Raw genomic sequence first — 21,139 nt, forward strand, 5'->3', positions numbered from 1 at the left:
CATGGCAAAATTGTTATTTAATGTCATCATTGTTGGCAAAAGTAGCAATATTTTACCTCTGAAGCAGTACTAAGAGCAGGTGCAAATGTCCCTGTTTTCTTGCTTTCATAAGTAGTGTTCTTTGTTATTTTGTCGCCATATGGCAAGGACAGCAGGATCTACTAAAAAATACCTCTATTAGTTTAATAAAACATGGTTACCCAGTTACCATAGGCCCGAACAAGAAATGTATGATTTCTGGACAGGTTTTTCTGAGTTCATAATTTTGCATTCTGTCAATTTTCCTCTGAAAGATCTTTTCTCCAAGAAAAGCTGTTGATCCATTTTTTTAAAAAAAAAAGGTGGATGAGGAAATGTCCTTTTGCTGCCATTACCTTAGCCTTGATGCATCTCAGCGCTTGATATTTCACCTTATAAAACATGCTCAGCAAAGGAAATACTATTTCTCCTTTGTTTTATATGTTTAAAATAAGTTTTTAAATACATCAATGTCAAGACAACATTTATAACACTGGTGACAACATTTATAGCACAAGGCAAAGCCAACACACAGTGGACTAATGACAACAGGCAGAGTGATTTGCCTGAAGGTTTACGTGAGGGCTACTCCACTGTCTTAAATAAATAAATAATAAATTAACACTGCTGGCTATGTCAGCCACTGGCCTAAGGTGTGAACCTGTCCCAGTTAAAATGTTCAACATAGTAACTACCAAAACAGTGAATTCCTGTGTGTCCCATTATTGTATACATATTCCACTAGCAAAACAACTCCCACAGACTGCTTGTAGAGATGGGAGGGAATGGAATTTCACTTGGTGTGCCAGCCCAAATCATAGAATATTTTAAGACCATGCAGCACCAGCTTTGTAGAATTCCATGTTATCTTTTAGGAAAAATACATATGTTCTCGTTTAGAAAAAAACATTTTAGTAGAATTATAACTGCAATATGGCATTGAGGTTTTGGAAACAAAGGCTGACCTTGCTCTGAATTATTTCTCCTTATTGAACTGTACTTACAATAAAATCACAGAACCATAAAATTGTTTGAGTTGAAAGGGGCTGTAAAGATCCACCCTGTTCCACTCCCTGTGCCATTAGCCCCTCTGCCATGGACAACTTCCACTAGAGCATGTGGATGCCCCATCATTGAATGTGTTCAAAGCCATGTTGAATCTGGCTTTGAACACGTCCAGTGATGGGGCATCCACAACCTCTCTGGACAAGCCGGTCTGGTATCTACCACCCCCACAGTAAAGAATATTTTACCAATATCTAATCCAATATCATCTAATCAATCTTCTTTCAGTTTAAAACCCCTTTGTGCTATCACTACTTGTCCTTGGAAAAAAGTATCTCCCCAGCTTTCCTGTTGGTCTCCTTTACTGGAAGGCTGCTCTGAGGTCTCCCCAGATCCTTCACTTCTCCAGGCTGACCAATCCCACCTTTTTCAGCCTGTCTTCATAGGAGAACTGTTCCAGCCCTCTGATCATCTTCATGGTCCTCCTCTGGATTACACTGACTGGTCCATATCATTCCTGTTATGGGGACCCCACAGGTTTTCACAGAACCAGGTAGGGTCTCACCAGAGCAGAGTAGAAGAGGCCTGCTGACCATGCTGCTCTTGAGGCAGCCCAGAATACATTTGGCTTTCTGGGCTCCTATCACACATGGACAGCTCATTTCAAGATTTTTGTCCACCAACACACCCATGTCCTTGTCAGACCTGTTTCAGACCCAGTCTGTATTTTTGCTTGGGATTGCCCCAATCCAGTTGTAGGATTGCCTTTGGCCTTGTTGAAGTTCACATAGTCCCATCTCTCAAGCTTTCCAGGTCCCTTTGTATGGCATCACTTTCCTCCAGCCTGTCAACTGCAGCACACAGTTTGGTGTCATCAGCAAACCTTCAGAGGTTGAATCCCATTGTCCATGTCACCAAAACAGATGTTAAACAGTGCTACTCCCAGGACTGAAAAACACCACTCGCCACTGGTCTCCACTTGAACATTGAGCCATTGACTGCAATTCTGCATTTGACCAACCAGCCAATTCCTTATTCACTGAGTGGTCCATCCATCAAATCCATGTCTCTCCAATTTAAAGACAAGCAAGGGAGACGGTACCAAATTCTTTGCCCAAGTTCAAGTAGATGATATCAGTCAATCTTCCCTCATCCACTAAGACCGTAACCACATCATAGAAGTCAACCAAATTTGTCAGGCATGATTTGCTCTCAGTGAACCCGTGTTGACCATCACCATCTGCAAGGACTTGAGCACAGTTTCTTGTCTCAAACCCTGTCAAAGCCACAGAAGGAACTTATCATACAATAAGCCACCACAGCAGGCTTGAAGTAAGCACCAAAGGGAGGAATTTGTAACAGGAAACTGCTGATTCCATGCCTAGCAGAGGTAAGAGCTGATTAGCACATCCTGGTTAATGCATCTGGACAAAACTTGCCACTGCGGCAAACTGTGGAAAAGGAAGAAACTCTTCATACACATATCATTAGTCAAACAAAGATAACCGGAAGTTATAGGACAGACAGCATCTGCAACCACCAATGACCACTGAAAGCCCCCAAAATCTTAGAGGAAGAATACACAGAAGGACATGATCATCCTTGCTTCACATGCCAATGAAGGCAAATCCATTCTCGCTTCACATATAAATTAGGAATGTGCCTCCATGGATACCCAGAACTTGAACTGTATAAAGGTGGTACCCCCAGAGTAATGACTCCAACCCCCACCACCGAGAAGCCCAGGGTGAAGAAGCACTAACAGGATGCCACCAGATTCATGGGTAGGAACTGTCTTCTTCTTGATATCTCTCTCTCTTCCCCTGTCTCTCCCCGCTCTTTTCTATTTCTTTCTATCTCTCTACCTCACATTTATTGTTAAATAAAATCTGTATTGTTGACTTCAGCATATGGTTTGCTTACACCTTAGTTCAGTCAGAGGCATCTCTCACTTCTCTGATTGCAACACCAATCACATCCTCATGTTCCACATACCTTAGTGTAATCTCCAGGAAGATCTGCTCCATGGTCTTACCAGGAACAGAAGTTCTCAAATATGATGAAAAATGACCTAGCAATCTTATCTGCCAGATTCCTCAGAACTTGCAGATGCATGTCAGCAGGTCCCATGGACTTGTGAACCTTCAGGTTCTTTAGGTTCTCAAATTTTATCTCCTACAGCGTGTGGTTCTTCATTCTCCCAGTTCTCCAGTTCTTTGCCTTCTGCAATTTGGACTGTGAGGTTGGAGCACTTGTTGGTGAAAACTGAGGGAAACAAATAATTGATTACCTCAGCCTTCTTCATATCCCAGGCAATTAGGCTTCCCATTTCTTTCCAGAGAGGACACGCATTTTCCAGTCTTCTTTTTATCACCAATGTTCCTCTAGAAGCTTCTCTTGCTGCCTTAGTTGTTCCCAGCCAGGTTTTACTCTATTGGGACTTTAGCTTTCCTGCTTCATCTAGTTCTCAACTTTCTCACAATAAATATATATCTGCTGACTCCTGAAAGAAATGTTTCAGTATAAAATACCAGGCATCACTGTTAGTCACAAATTTCTATAACAATGAAAATTATTTGGCTTAAAATAAATTAAAATTTAAGAGACATTGCAATTCAAACTGACTAAAGTCACATGAGTAAGACTAAGGAAACAAAGCAAGCCTAGAAAACAGAGATGCAAAAGAACACCCAAGTCCTGCAATTCATTCACAGAAAATATGCTTCTTTCCCTAATTATTTCATTCAGTATAATCAATAAGACCCAAGTGACAGGAACTGATAAGGAAGAGATGAAAACCGGGTTTGACCTTTTACCTTTCCTTCAGCATAGTTAATTATAATTTTAAGGTAAAATCCCCAAAAACTTGCATACTTAATGAACCGCCCATGTGAAAAATAGCAGATCTGGTTGAGAAATTCCCAATAAATCCACTCCAGTATGGAAAAGATGATAGGTCTTCTAAACACTTCTCAGAAACATTTTCTACAGACTTTTACCAAATACTCTTCCAACTCACCTGGAGGACTAAATGGCTTACAGAATACATTACACCAAGTGGACACTGCAATACCTGCTGCATCATGACATGGATCCTGGCTCCTTGTTGCAAAGGCAGGTGGAAAGCATGATGTACATGAATGTGCACTTGGAGCTGGGCTCCGGGACTTGGAATATTCCTGCTTCATCAGAGTAACTAACAGTTTGTCCTTACTCCAGGAAAACTGGAGAACTGAAGTTGACTTACCCTTCCACTATTGTCTGCATTAGCAGTCCAACTGATTTGTTCCAGTAAAACTAGGAAAAATTTACTACCCTGCTACAGGAATTTTACAAATTATAATCACTTTCTCCAAATGACAACAAAATCTTTCAGTGGACATTATAGAATGGAAATTGCCAGGATAGCCACCTCTAAAATGTATTATTGATATTCAGGGCAGGACTAACAATGCCTGTAAGAGGATGTAACAGTAAAAGAGCTTGCCTTAGGTCTAGATCCTCCCTCATAAGAAAGGGCAGTGGGCAGTGTTTGATGTTGCTTTAAGTTAATGCTCCTTTGTTGTCAAGGTGACCACAAGTATTTCCATATTCCATCAGTTATCCAATGAGATTTTGCTCTCTCTCCTCCCAGGATGACATTTTTTGCTCCTAGTTTCAGTATCTTTAGGTGTGCTTGACTAGCCCAGAAAGTCTCTCTCCCTCTCCTACTCACCAAAGGTCCCCCATTTTCCACAGCCACGCTGGAATGGAAATTTCCCTAAAGGCTTTAAGGCCTAGAAACATTGCTTTTGGTCTGCTTAATCTCATCACCACAACTTCTGGCACATGAATAAAAACAGGTATCAAAAGACGGGAAAAGAACACCCATAAGACTGAGAGGAAGGGAAAATTTCCTCCTGAGCATGTAGACCTTCTCCATGGCATTGTCCCTTCTCATTTCATTATCTAGGCTCAGGTAGCTACTCAGAGAGCATGTAAAACCCAGCAAAAAGGACAGAAACTCTGTATTGTTGTTTATCAGTAGGATAAACAACACTTAGGTTAAATTTACACTGCCCAGAGGTTAGATCATACAGCTATATTGCACAGGATATATTTGCCTGAGAGCTGTGAAATTAAGCTATCATAAAAACCAGGAAAGAGCCATTTATAGATTCTTGAAATACACCTAGTGTTACAAGCTCTAAACATTCATTCTGAGAGTAACATGTAATACTATTTACTCAAAAGCACTCAAATCAGAATGACATTTCTTTGATATACATATATTGATTCTACTAAAACAAATGAACACAGAGACCTCTAAATAATATATTGTGGTTTAAATAATTGAAATAGGGCAGGAATTCATGCAGCTTTCTAAAATACATTTGATGTAGCTGACTCAATAAAATATGATTGTATAAAGACTGTCTTGAAAGTTACTCTAGGAAGAAAAAAGAAAGTGAGTTTGAGCAGCAGAGCACAACAGACTTGCTTGTGGGTGTACAATTATGTCCTTGGCACCAGCCCATGTTTTACAGTACCATTATCTTCCCTTCTTCTGTCTATTGTTCTTATTTCTACCTTTTTTCCATTTTTATCCTTTTCCTTTACTAGTTTCCTTTACTAGTTACCATTTATCAAACAGTGTTCATATCACCTGGAGATCTCTTACCTTTTTCAACAATTCTGTTACAGAAGGGAATCCATAATTTAATTATGCCCAGGAGTAGCATTTATCATGTTAGTGACAGACAGAGCTTTCCATAAAGTTCTTTCATATGTCTAGGGGTTAGTCATCAGGTTTTTATTACTTTGTAGCATTTTAGAATAAAAGTATGTTCAATAGTAAAAATACCAGCCACATTACAGCAGCTGAACTCAGTGCCAGAGAACATCCCTGGGACTTTCAGTGTAGCAATTCTAATAAATCCTTGTGCTAGACTGGAAATTTCATCTGATATTAGTGCTTGACTAACACTGAACTAATTACTTAGGGCCCCAATGTAACTAAAGAACCCAAGACAGGAATCTGCAAAAGCTAACTCACCCCATCTTTCCTACACAAACATCAGAGGAAATGACAAATTTAAGGTTAGAAGTGCATAATCTCTTTCCACTGATGACTGGGTAGATGATTAATTGTATATATCTAAGGAACAAATCCGGCTCTTCAGTGGTACACATAATAGCTACACTATGCCTTGCAAAATTGACTTGCAGACTTGATTTTTAAAATCCCAGATTTCCAGAGACTTTTAAAGTTTACTTTTTAATTTTTTCATTAATTCATGCTAATCAATATATTAAGAAGGAACATGTTCAGTTACAAAACTGAATCACCTAGATGCTTTGGCATATGTCTAGCTTTGGGCACAGAAATACTTCCTTAGATTGCATCATGAAGTCTAACTCATCAAAATGCATATGAAAATTACTAAATTTAACCTGGAGAAGTTTAAAATAGCCAAAGGAATTATTAAAAAATTTAAAATGAAATGCCATAAGCTGGACCCAGACACTTCTGATTTAACTAAGCACCAAATTCTCCATGGTGCACGTGAAACTGTTCTGCCAGGCAAAAGGGTGTGCAAGAGAGAGCAATCACAGGTTTGGGTACCTACCTGGGGTATGGTAGAAATATTGTGGATACCACTGAATGATCACATGCAGAGCAATCATTGCATAACACAGAAATAGAATGGGTTTAAATAGTTCTTAGGGCCCAATAAGATCTTTAGTATCTATTCATTCATAGTTTTTAGGCTTTTTTCCTAAGCAACAGTTAGATTTAATGCAAGTAGAGCTTTTCAGGTGCTTTCCTCTCTTCCAAAGCAGGGGTGCAAAAGGGAAACAAACCCCACCACGCTGGATTTCTGACCAAGTTAAGTGAAATACCAGCACTGATGTCTAGAAAATTATAATGCAGTTAGAGACATGTAATGGTAAAATGTATAGCTTTTGCATTATTCCAAAGTACCATAGATCTGTAAGGTAGATACATAAAAATAAATTTAGATACAATAATGGATCCCTCAAGTTAAGCTCATACTCATTCCATGTATCACAGGTGATGTTTTGTTACTCTGCTTTATTTAGCCAGGCAATAAATCTTTGTATCCCCTATGGCTGGAGCAATCTGAAATTGTGTGCATTAATATTGTCTGTCCACCTGCAATTATTGTAACAGCACAAATTTGAAACAATTCTAATTGCTAAGAATAATTCATCAGCCTCTTTTTATTTCTAGACATTAAATCTTGCCTTCCCAGTTTCCCAGGAATACAATGAAGTGATTTAAATCAATAAAGCAAGTAGGACACACACTGGGAGCCTAAAATAATTTAATCTGTGTTTTGAAAATGTATTGGAGTGACAGTAAAGAACAAGATGTTCTCCTTTTTGCTAAGCAAGTGCTGCATTTTATTTGGCATTGCGAAAAATCTGGGGAAAATGTGAGAAAAGTTCAGGTTGTAAAAATGTAATTCTTATTTTCAAATTTGGTCTGATAAAGGTTAGTTAATGTAGTTCCAAGAAAACAGTCAAAACATATAAAGAAGTACATGAAAAGAGTACAAATAGTCCAAGAATCACATCTACACTATTTGTACAGTGCTGCCATCCACTGAATTACAAGAAACTCACATTTGTTAATTTTCAACATTTATGAGTATTTTTCTCCTGGTAAAGCTAAAAATCTAAAATTTCTTAAAGGGTCTTATCAATTTTATTTTCAGAACATAAAATTGCTGTCTCAAAGTGCTATATCAAAGAGAACATTTGGTGGCATGAATGTTTGATTAGAAGCGTTTGGATGATACCCTTGGAGATGCAGACTCTCAAAACACAAAAATGTCATAAAATTCAGTGACCTAAAAGGCTTGAAAGATACAAAATACGCTTTTAGAACCTGAATCTAAATGAAAAAATCACAGTTTTGCATTCTACCCAGACACCAGTAAGTGGCACAGAGAGGCATCCATGTATGTGTGAAGACAAAGTGAGGAGGAATAATATAAGGAGAAAAAGACCAGAGAAAGGAATGTGGTTGAGGAATGGTAGCATCTTCCTTAGGGAAGATTTTCTTAAATCCCTTTTTTTTTTTCTCTCCAATCTTACAGACACTGTGTAAAGTGGCTGTGCCCAGTACTTCCTCTGAACTTACATTTCCACCCTTTTTGTAAGCATCATTGAGATCAAGTCCCATTTATCTACAGTCATTTTTGCTAGCCAGATGCAATTGCTCTACAGTGCCCTAGGACAGCTTGTGAGGGCAATGCAGGGCACATCTCCACCAAGCTCAAGTCACAGTGCTCACATGGGAAATTCAGCTGTGTAAATGGATAGTGCTTTACCTATGCCAAAAGTAAATGGAAAGAGATTCAGATTGTCAGACTCCATTCTGTATTGCTGATAAATCATCATATCCATTCCAGTGAGTCAAAATGAACTCTTCAGGAATGCTAATGATGAAATTTTTAAACAGCACAGCTAGCAGCCTAACCTCCTTGCTTGTGGATTTAGAAGAATTCTCAACAGGAAAAACACAGAAAAAACTGTTATAGCCAGTTGACCAGATGTTCCGAGTTGGCCCCATGAGATTTGCTTTCTGAACCATGTTTATGATCTTTTCTATGGAGTGTTACTTTAAATGTAATTGCTATTTATTTGTCTATCTATTCAATAATTTTCATTACCTTTGATGGGTTTAAAATACAAAAAAGTGGTGTTACAGATAACAGTGCAGAGTATGATGCTACTTGCCTGTCAGTAAATGCACACCTACCCAGTCCTGTAAATATTAAGGATCATGCCTGAGAAAACAAACACAATTTGCCCTTTTCAAACCCAAAGTGTGTGTCTGAGCTGTCAGAATCTTCAAATGCAATGGATGGAATTCATCTGCTTTCAGTTATCTGAGGGTTAAAAACAGTCTGAGGTAATTGCTTACATTCTTTCAAAAACCAAAGAAAAGAGAGAAAATCTTAGGCCAGGATGAACAGTCATCTGCAGTCTGAGAAGTACTTCCCTAAAAATTACATAGAAGACCAAGGTAAAGAAAATTGATGGGCAGCTCCATTAAGTCCAGTGGGCATTTTTTTTATATTCACTTGTTAAAAATGAGTCTTGCACAACTCTTTTCAAAGTTTAAACTCCTGAGTTCAGAATAAATACTTAAAGCCTCAAACCTTATAGTTGCCTGTTTAAAGGAACCATAAGTAAATGGCCTTAGGATTTTCTGTACAAGTGTCTGTTCCTCATTCTGGATCACAGTCTAAGAAACAAGGTTAAAGAAACAAGGTTTGAAATAAACAACAGCTTTTGTACTGATTAGAAGCCTCGGACTCATTATCTTCATACTTGAGAAGAGCTGAAATGCTAACATTCCCTACCATTAACTTGATTTTTTTTAAAAAGCATCAATGTGCTACCTAAAGATGCCTGTCAGGTACTTTAGTTCCATGGAAACAGGTTTTTTTATTTTTATCTCTAGATCTGATCTGAAACAGAAATAATACTTACCTTGAAAACAAAGGAAAAATATTTTCACACTCCAGATTCCCACCTTAGAATGTAAATTAAAAGGAACAAATTCTGAAAACAGATAATCAGCTGCCAGATGCAGTATCTGCTCTTGAAGCATCTTTGAATGAGGAATGGTTCAGCTCAATATCACAGAAGACCTGTGGAAAAATGGAAGTGTGATGGGACAAGTCAGTAACTACGTGATTGATACCAGTAATTTTTAGACATCATCTGATCAAACACTTATCAAAGTTTTTAGGGGGCATTATTGTACAGTATCTTTCACTGGAGTTGTATCACAATAACAAGCACCAATTGAGCCACTGTGGCAGTAGCTTATTAAAACATTTTAACGAAAACAAAATCATGCCATCAAGATATGTGGGGACAGAATCCATTCTATTTCTGGGCTGGCAGGGGGATCCCAAAAGCTGTCTGTACTGAAAACTAAAGTGAGTCTGATTGAAAATGAATGGCAAATGAAACTCATTGTGACTGGCCTAGAGGTGCCAGGTATCCTTGGCATAAATTAGCTTGGAAGACGGTATTTCAAAAACCCAAAAGAACATTGTTGGACTTTTGGGATAGCTGCTGTGAAGACACAGAAAATTAAGACACTTAAATACCTTGCCTAGTCCCACAGAGGACCCCTCAGTGGAGTTTCCATCCACTGGGATTCCATCACCCCCATTCATGACGTGATTTGTGGGCTTGAGAGCCAGGGAGTGGACAGCAAGACTCACTCACCCCTTAGGAGTCCAATATGGTCAGTGCCTAAGTCCAAGGGAGAATGGAGACTGACAGTGGCCTGAAAGAAATCATGGCACCTCTAAGTGCTGCTGTGCCAAACATGCAAATGTAAAGTAGATTTTGTGTGTAAAAAATGGAATACTATTTTGCTCCTGCAGAGAACTGTGCATCTGTACTTCTCAAAAAGGAAAAATGTCCATTTAATAATATTCTGTTTTCTTGGAGGCCATCCTTTCTGTGAAAGAACACTGGGATTCCTTATTCCAGAAGGGCTTGTGCTCTAGGCTGAGACAAAGCAAAACCTCCTGTCTTGCAAGGAGAAAGACTCAGTGTAATACTGTCTATGTATTCATGTAATGACATGAATCATTCAGTACAGATTTTAGATAAAGTCCCTTAACCTGAAACATTCACTGCAGACCTTTTATTTGGTTATTTAACAACATAAATAATGGGAATATTTTTTCAGCATGCAGGAACTAGAATGGTGTCCAATTTGGAAATCTGGATGAACTTTACACTGCAAATACATACTCATACACTGGGGTTTTCTTTCTTTTTTGTTTCACCATTACGTATTTAAATTCATTGTTTTATAAGCTAATTTATACTTTTAGCATTATTTCCTCTATGGCTTAGGTCTAATAAGACCTCTTTTTCACCTGTATACAGAAGAAATCCCCCAAATATTGCTATTGCCAGATTATATATCTCTCTGCTTCCTTGGTTGACTGTGCTTTTCTCAGCAGTTATCTCCTTTCCTTGCATATGGTCTGCATGGCTATTTGGATCTTCTGGACATTTAATGTATATTTTTACTGGTCTGCCAAAAGAACCAAGTTCCAAGTTCTCAAATAAACACAGAGTTTATTCACACACTAACAGCACCATCCCTTGCCATATTTTTGGTCTGTCCCCTTAGCACTCTCACAGGCAACACCCGGGGTAGCTTAGAGTTCGTAAAAGTCAGGAACCATTCAAGGAGGCACAAAGGTCCAACCATTCTGTTCTAGAAGAAAGAATTTGGCTGTATAGATATAAACTGTGGGATATCAACATATCTACTTGCCATCAGAAGCAGAGAATGAGACTGGCCCCTCTGGTTTCATTAGTATACACATTGCCTAGGGGTCAGCATCCTTCCTCACTGCCTGACTGGATTTGAGCTTGTACAATTCCTCTACACTTGATTTTTATCTCTGAAGCCTTCTAGTTAACTCTTGCTTATTAGTTAATGCATGCTTCTATTTCATTTTGCTATTGTCTTTTGTGTCAGAAGAGTTTTTGTTAAAATCTCCAATTAGATGTAGAAGCCATCCAGGCCCTACAGCACATTAAACAGTATAAACACTGTCATCCAAGTCACTCATCATTGAATTAAAAAATGAAGTTCTATAAGAAAAGAAAAATGCCATTAGTTGCTATGAAAAAGACAATTTATCTTCACTCTAAATATCCATAGGTGAATCTTAGCATGCTTGCAGTGTTTAATGCATAAGAGTAGTGCTCCAATTTTGCTCTACTTTCAGTTTGGTTAAGCTCAGCCTTGATTTCTCCAGCTAACTATTATTTTCCATAGCATTCATTTGGGCAAGCAGTTTTCAACTACCACTCTAACCTGTTTCAATATTATCTAAATATAATTAATTCAAATAATATTTTATCTGTATTATCAGGATTTTTTTTATAAGTACACTTTTTACTCTTGCTTAGCCTTTAAATTTTCTTTTAAAATTAATAAAGGGTTTTCTTTAATTGATTTCTTTTAATTTCTTTCAATTTAACTGGCCAAATTCAGTCCTGATATTATTTTATTTTATTGGAAATTTTGAACAATTAATAATATCAGTAGGATGAAGACTGGTATTTCATTCAATCTGAGTTAGAGTGAAAGGACAATACTACTGAAAACAGTGTCTGCAATAAATATCTCTACAGAATGGGCTTGCCACTCTTATTACAAATTGCTAAATTACAAATTCTGATACAGTTCCTGCAAGCAGAATCCTAATCTGATATCTTGCTTATTGACTTCTCCTTGATTAATCTGAGCAGTTCAGTAAAGCCAACACAGGTTCACATAATGCATCAAGAACACACTAATGAATTATAAGTCAGTCTTTTGTTGATGTGCAGTGAGGTAGAAAATTGCTATTAATGCTGTTCATTGTGTCATGGTAACTTAAATACCCAACTCCACATCTACCTGTGTGCCTAGAAGTGTAAGTGTACTGCTCAAACAGGCTTTTTTGTTTTTCTAGCTTATCATCTTCACATATTCAGTTCTGACCATCTTTCATCTGCTTTTAAAGTAAGCTCTCATTTGCTTTGTTATTTCTCCACCCTACCAAGTACAAAACAACAACTGAAGTATTCTCTCTGAAATCTGAGCCTTTTCTTTTTCCACATTCTCTTGGAAGTGAACTGTATAAACTCTTTTAGTCTCAAACCTAGCACAGGTATATCAAGTGCAGGCTTTTTATGGGGTCCTGGACTCACAAGTATCTGTGTCTGCAATGTGAACAAGAATATTGTTGCTCATTTTCTTGTTTCTTACTATTTCTTCTGCATATAGTCAACGTCTAATTTACCTTCACAAAGATGAGAACATAGGCTTAAAAAATTTAGGAGAGATCTGTGAAAGGTCCCAGCACATGGTCATTCAGCATCTTCATTTAGGTAAGGTCTCAATTTAGGCATGATTTCACATTGTGTTTAGAGCAGAGAGCACAATCAGTCAACAAAGTAGGTCAGTAGGATAGCTGAGGATAATTTTACTCCCAAAACCTCTTCAAAGTTTGAGCATGTCTATATCAGACTATGACTCATGGACCACATGTCCTCTAGACTAGGGGATTAATCCTTTGGCTGCAAATGATGGCTTGACAGCAGTGATACTGTTGCCTACACGTCAAATAATAACTATATCTCAGAATTCTTCATTAGAAAATAAGACAAAATAATTCAGTTTCTACCCTGCCTACAAACCATCATCTTAAACCATTCCTCAATTGCTAAATTTATTTTCCATTTGCATTGCTAAGAAGATTTTACCTGGTTATAGCTCTTTTTTTTCACCATGAAGTCAATGGGAAAGAAATCCAATTCTTTTTATAGTTACTGAAGACTTCAGAGAGTACATTAAAAAACACCCTACAAGCCTCTGAACAAAAAGACACCAGAACAGCTCAGACACACAAAATAAACACTCCTGTTTCATGTAACTATTCAGAAATCAGATTTGGAAACAAGAAAATCAAAGATCCATATCAAAGTACCCCTGCTATAGGAAAGCAGAATAGGACAATAAACTGCAGGACCTCCTACCTTACATCACAGTATTTATTTTCCCTCTCTATGAAAGATAATAAAATAGTATTAACAAAATGTGACAAGTGTGAATTTCTAAACTCTAGTGTTTTCAATGACTCTTCATAGTGATTTAAATTTATTTCCTTTTAAGAGTTTCTCATAAGAAAGGACTCGTAATCAGAAAAGCATCAGTTTTCACTCTCATTTTTATTCCAGTAGAAGTACTTTGCACTTCCATGTATAGACAGCTTTTATAATTATTTTTTACAAGTTAGACTAAACGTAAGCATTTTGCACTTTTTTTCTTGTTTTAGGTCATCTGCAACAGCATTTTGGAGTGAAAAGTTCCAAGTCATTGTATGAAGATGTTCACAATACAGGCAGTGTGGATATTTTAATTTATACTCTGAGCTCTGTGTAGTCCAGGCAGAGGTACAGATATGTGGTGAAGCAGGGAGGGTTGGTCTTGGGTCACCAAAAGTCTAATTTTAAACACAACTATCTTGTTAAAATCCTAGATACCATATTTGCCAAGTGTATGCTACTGTGCAGAAATGTGGATGAGTCACTGGGTCACAAGAATTGCAAAAGACTGGCTGCAATTCCCTCATCAGATGACATATTTGTGATGGGGGGTTCTAAATACTATTACCATTACTAATCAAATATACAGGCCTAAATCTACATAATGCTTATAAAGGGCATAAAACAGGTCTTCATAATTTTGTCATCCCTTCCACATAATTTCTCTGGACCCAATGGATCTGGTATTTCTGCTTCAATTCTGGCTCCCTCTGGAGAAGGGAAAAAGGGGCTCAATTCATAATAAGATTATTTTTAGGAAATCAGTAGGAAGTCATCTTCCCATGTCCTAAATGTAAGCCTTAATCACCAGCCTAGATTATAGTTTACAAGATAGATGTCTGGTTCCTGCTTTTCAAGCTGCAGAAATCCACCTTCAGCAGAGATGTCCAGCTGAAACTGAAGAAAGGATCACATCTCTTCCACTCAATGAGGTACACACGCACCAGAGGCACACAGGACCTAGAATCATAGGATAGAACATAGAAGAGAATCATGGAATTGTTTAGGTTAGAAAAGACCTCTAAGGCCATCAAGTCCAATCACAAACCCAGCACTGCCAAGTCCACACTAAACAGTATCCCTAAGCGCCTCATCCACACATCTTTTATCCACCTCCAGGGATGGGGATGCCACCACTTCCTTGAGCAGCCTGTTCCAATGATTAACAATCCTCTCCATTAAGAAATTTTCCCTAATATCCAATCTAAATCTCCCCTCACACAACTTAGGGCCATTTCCTGTTGTCCTATTGATTGTTATTCCGACAAAGAGACTTCAGGCAGACTTAGGATATACTGGACATTATCTATAGACTGGATGATTTCAGGCAGCTCCCTGATCAACATATGGGCTTTTAGACCCACTGAGAGAGAATTATTTCTCCTCATTTGCTGTAAGCAGACCATAAGCCGACCACAACACATGAACCCCCACTGTATGACAGAGGCACACCTGGGCAGCCTTGGATATTTAGCTCCCAAAGTCCTCTGCAGCTCTCACCTTTGGAACAAACAAGGTGGTAGCACTCACCTTGGATCAAGAGCTGTATACACTCATGTTCCTTTATCCACAGCTATCATCCAAGAGAGAAAGAGAAAGAGGAGAGGAGAGGAGAGGAGAGGAGAGGAGAGAAGAGAAGAGAAGAGAAGAGAAGAGAAGAGAAGAGAAGAGAAGAGAAGAGAAGAGAAGAGAAGAGAAGAGAAGAGAAGAGAAGAGAAGAGAAGAGAAGAGAGAAGAGAAGAGAAGAGAAGAGAAGAGAAGAGAAGAGAAGAGAAGAGAAGAGAAGAGAAGAGAAGAGAAAGAAGAGGTGTTCAGTTGGAAGAAATGTACAACAATTATCTAGTTCAACTGCCTGACTACTTCTTCACAGCTGACCAAAGTTGGAAGCATGTCCGCATGCCTCATAAACACTTTCAGTCTTGGACCATCGACCACCTCTCTAGGAAGCCTGTTCCAACCTTTGACTACCCTTTTGGTAAAGAAATGCTTCCTAATATCTCATCTGAACCTCCCCTGATATGGATTTGAACAACTCTCACATATTTTGTCACCTCCCTCTCCATTTCCTTAGGAAGGTATAGGGAGTGAGTCCTCAGCCATTCCACACAGGATATGCCTTCAAGCCCTTTGACCAGCTGTGTTGTCCTCCTCTGGAAACATCCCAGGACCTGCACATCATTCTTAAATGGAAGGACCCAGAACTGTGCACAGTGCTCCAGATGAGGTCCCACCAATGCTGAACACATTGGGATAATCCCCCTTCTTACCCTGCTGGTCATGCTGTGTTTGATGCAGTAGAAGTTGTTGAGTGCATGTCACTATTTGAGATGGCCATGACAGTTTCCCTCTGACAAAGTTTTTTCTGTTGTTCCAAACTTCCAGTGTAATTTACAGTTCCCTGGTTAAGCCTTTGATCTTAAAGAAAGGACAAGAACTATTCCCCACACATTGGCTTCAGCAAATCAAAATATGAACTGAGACTGTTGATTTCAGCTTCCAATTAAAAAGCTAATTAGACAAAACTTCTCTATCAATGGGGAATATCCCAAATTTATACAGGCAGCAGATGCAGCAGTTACATGAATAATATTCCTTAAGTTGACAACAATAAAATAAAAGCATAGGAGAAATACTCTAGCCCTGGAGATGTTGAAAAGAACATCATCTGACAAAGCATCAGAAATAAACTGAACATTTGTGATTTTAACACCTTCACCACTATAACCAAAGAAACAGTTTTATGCTGCATGATTTTATTTTGCCTTTTACTTTTTTAAGAAAATTAAAAGTTTGGAATTTCAGAACTGTGACAATAAGGCACTTTAAGAGCTTTGACCATTTGCGTACTTCCTACTGTAATTGGCTGATTATGTCTTTGGCAGGAGTACTAAAGCCATTTCAGGAAGAAAAAAGATCAGGCTACCTTAAGCTCTTTTTGAATTTATCATAGTATATTTTCTCCTAGTACAAAATTAGAAGAAAAGAAAATTATAATAAAACTGTATCAGTTTTTTTTCTGAATGATATTTATTTAAAACAAAGCCAAGCTTCTCATCTAATAAGAAAAAAGGAGATTTTTGTTGAGCAAAATATGTTCAGTTCAGATCTCTGAATTTGGTTTTGTTTTTTCAAGGGGAAATTAAACTCCAAATAGCTAATGTGAAAATATTTCTGAATGCACACCTCTAGAATTATGCACTGAAGACCTAGAAGACCTCATCAATATGATTAATGGGACATTTGCTCTTACCAAAGACTTGCAGATTTTAAATGGCCATGTTCAGTCAGTTGCAGCTAAATATATTAAGGGAAAGACATGAAACCATAGTTTCTCACTAAGATAACAAGCAACTCTCAGTGCAATAACTTGATTTCTTTCTGGGTTTTTGCCTTTCTGATTCATTGCATAGCAGAATTAAATGGCAATAGTTGATTTTATTTGAGGAGATGTGAGGAGATGCTATGCACCCCATTGAAAGTTAACAGCACTGAGGGCTACCAGACAAGTAGCTCACCTACTTTCACTGAGATTTTTTGCATGCTCCTTAGAAACCAGCTTTTAGTTTCTTAAAAAGAGACAGTTCTCAGTAGCCTATTTCTAAAGTCAGTCAAGTAACAAACAGTAATAATTACTATCTGATCAGTGGTATTGCATGCCTATGCTTCTTCTGATTTTAATGATCAACTTCAGTACTTTAAGATTGGTCTGCAACAAGTTTGTTCATGCGATGAGTTACAGTCCAGATCTGAAAAAGGAGTATGGGATGAATTCTTCTAAACTTTAAGAGTGTCCTTTAATTTCAGCTTTTTAATTCTGGCAGGATACTCTGTATTTGCTCCTTCAGAGAGCAGCTGCTGCATGCTGCAGTTTTCAGTTCAGAGGGGATGTTCAGCACCTGGCCATCCCAGAAGAAGATGAGCTGGCATTCTGCTTCCTACGGAACAGACCTCAGCAACATTACCCAGCAGATCTGGATGAAAATTAACACTGAGCTTCAAGCTAAGGTTTATGGAAAGAGTCCCAGGAAGTGCTGATGAGGCTGCACTGAGGCATAACATCATGGCACTCACTGCAGAACATTAAGGTTAATTATCTCCTAAGTGCATGCTAAACCTTATTTACTTTCTTCAGAAGTTCAGTTTAAGCAGCCATAAATTTATTCTTAAATTCTAATGTAAAGATGTTTCTTGATCTTGACCTTTGGAGAAATTGCCTTATTCATAAAATCCATTAAGGTCTCAACATCAAAGCAATATAAGCAATAATGTCATTAGATAATAATGGGAATCATGTGAAGAAATATACTAGAAATAAGCCTAAGACTTCACAAATCTTCATTGCACCTTTCCTGAGAAAGACTGAAAAGACCACAGGTAAAATGGGGTCAGAAGTACATGAGTTTTGCCCTACAAATCTTTTTAGTGACTGTCACTACTTTTATATTCTAGCAGGCCTTCATTTCACACTACCCAGTACAGAAGGGAAATATTTTGTAAGTGCCACCAAAAGCACTGTTAATGCATAGAAACACAGAACATTACAAGAAAGGAAGTTAATTTCTCTCCTCCATTGGTTCTAGGTTCAGGGGTGCCCTGATCATTACTTCTCATGTATATATTCCTGCAGACATCATCCATGTAAAGCCAACAGAATGTTTCTTCTGGAAATAAGGTAAACAACATTCTATCTCTGTGTCTTAGCTGGGAAAAATCACAAATGAGAGGTAATTCAAAGGGGGAAATAATTTTAATCATCAGACAGAATAATCAGTCTCTGGTTTAATACAAATTTGCCATTGGTGTGACTGTTAGGTATGGAACGGATGCCCTGCAAGGAACCACAGACCTCAGCTATCTTTCAAATATTTAGAGCTAGAAATACTCAGACATTCTTATCATTTTTCAGTAGAAAAGTCCTGAAAAACCCTTGCATTGTGATGTCTATAATTTGCCTCTTACCTACAGAAATAAAAAGAGCAATAAACATGAGGGAATGCAGTCTCACTAAGGAGGCTTTGTCTTTTTTTCTCATGGGCATTTAATTATTCAACATAAATCTTGCTTAAACTTTTCTTGATAATACTTTTCTGGTCCAGCTTTGCCTGTTTCCTGAATCCCACATTTCTTGAAATGGTCTTTCAATAATTAATCGTTAAGATATTTTTAGGACCTAAAATATTTTTAGTAAGCAAATTAATTACACATTTACAATAGAAATGTTCTGGAATTCTGACACGTGTAATTAGAGATAGCCTTTGAGTGGAATTAAAAATTAGAATGTGGCTTTATCTTTGAATTCCTGCAAGGCCGGTTACTAAAAAAATACTCATCTTATTAATGAGTCTCATATTGGGCTAAAATGAAACATGTACTAAGAATGACATTAATATTTGGAACTTTACCCTCCTGAATCCTTCATGCTTGAAAAATATCTCCTGGCAGTAAATACACTCCATATAGAGGAACTAGATTTGACCTTGCACTACCCTGCAGATGTACCAGAGGTGCTTTCTTCTTCTTGCTCAATTAAATAAGGCTCCAAGGACTTGCTGTCACCTCTGTATTTGTTTGTTACTGGTTAAAGTGTTCTTGCTGCCTGAAGATTCACATCTGTGGCAGCAGCTGAGAAAATGTTTTATTTTTATCTCCCTGTGATCATAACTCCTTCAATTAATACTATGAATTAAGCAGGCCCCTCAAACTACCTTTACCATAACAGTTGTTTCCCCTCAGAGCATTGCTGCCTCATTTCTTGCAAAGGGGATTTTTCCTTACTCCAGGGTGGCATCAGACATTTTTCAGTCTTTAAATAAACTTCTCTTTTGTTCTTTGTGTGAAACCTAGATAATGGTGATTTTGCTCCTAAACACCAAAATATGAAAGTCTGTCTATCTTGTTTCATTATCTGTTTATTTATAATAACTGAAAGACATAAAACTTTTCTTAGATTAGCCTCTATTTTTTCTGTGGGCATCTTGCAGCCATAGGCACTTTCTGTTCTGTACAAAGTCCAAATGGCCAAGACAGAATGGTGCTAGAAATCCTTCTCTTCAGCAAACTTTGCAGACATTTACAGACACACTTAAAGCCCATATTTAACAGTACTGTGCTTGTCACATATTTAACATACCCAACCTAATGCCAGTCTATGGGTTGACTGAATGTATTTCAGCTTTGTGACATTATTAGGACATAATTTTACTTTTCACTCCTCTTGGAGAGAGCTGATCTAGGTCTTTCTCAGGACCAGAGAACAGAAGGTCATGCACTTTGCATGTCAGAAATGCCCTCTTCAATCTGTGATCCAGCAGCTGCACAGATGTGCTCATCATGTGACCAGTTATACACCTGTCATGCAACAAAGATGCCACATTTAAATGTCCTCTGGAAAGATGGTGGGTGTTGACTATAGCTTATATTGGTCTATGTTTCAGGCTGAAGGTGGTTGATATATGTTGGGTACCTAAATGAAAAAAAACTTCTATGTGTTTACTATTAAACTTAATAAAGTCAAAGTCTCACTAAAACAGTCAAATGTGACTGTATTCTTTAACCATTAATACGTGCCCTGCATGATTTTGGTTTGTCCCACCTGGCAACACTACCAGAAAGGAATGTCTGAGCATGTTTCAGGGGATAGCCTGAAACACAAACCCTCTCCAGTGAGCTGCATAAACCAGGTGATCCTCTTATGAGAGGATATAATTTAGATGAAGAGATATGGGCTATGAAATGCTGCTTGCCCTCACAAGCAAAGGATGAAGTTTGGCCTGCATGACCTGCTTGTATAGAAGAAGCCTGTAATAAATAAACACTCAAATGGGAAAGAGCTGGTATCACATAAATCAGATTAATTATAAAGAATTGTCTTTCTTGTGTTCCTAAGTGGATACTATAGCTTTTAATAGAAGCCATTGTCCTGATAAATACTTATAAACCTTAATCTTACTCTAAACGAGAGCTGGGACAGTTGTGGCACCACTGCAAGAACCTCTTAGCTAGACCTTCACTGACCATGAACAGTTGCCAATATCATAGCCTTTTAGTAATATTATATGGAGTTTCTGCTTCCTGCAATCAAAAACAATCCTTCCTGCCTAGACTGCTGTTTGTCAGCTGTAAGCTCTTTAATCCCCTAAATTTTACCTATATCTGACCATTGCCTTTTTATACCAGGAAAAAAAAACAGTTTCTGAAAGATAGTTTGATTTAAAAAAAAATTGCAAGGACACTTCCATTGTAGATTATTAACTTCAGTATTCCAGTGTAATTGATTAAGGAACATCAGTCAAGGGAGTTTAGATTATGCTAAATGCTGTGAAAAGGTGACAAAAGTAAAGAGTTTTTTAAAGCCACTGGTGTATGACTTGCCAGAAGCAGCTAACAAACTGAACCTGTAAAAGAATGTGAAAATAGCACAAAGGATACTGTCACTTACAGTGGCTAACTATAGCAAGTG

This window comes from Agelaius tricolor, unplaced genomic scaffold (genome assembly GCF_023055355.1).
Source record: "Agelaius tricolor isolate 1412-34295 unplaced genomic scaffold, bAgeTri1.0.p SCAF_2, whole genome shotgun sequence".
Classification (NCBI taxonomy): Eukaryota; Metazoa; Chordata; class Aves; order Passeriformes; family Icteridae; genus Agelaius; species Agelaius tricolor.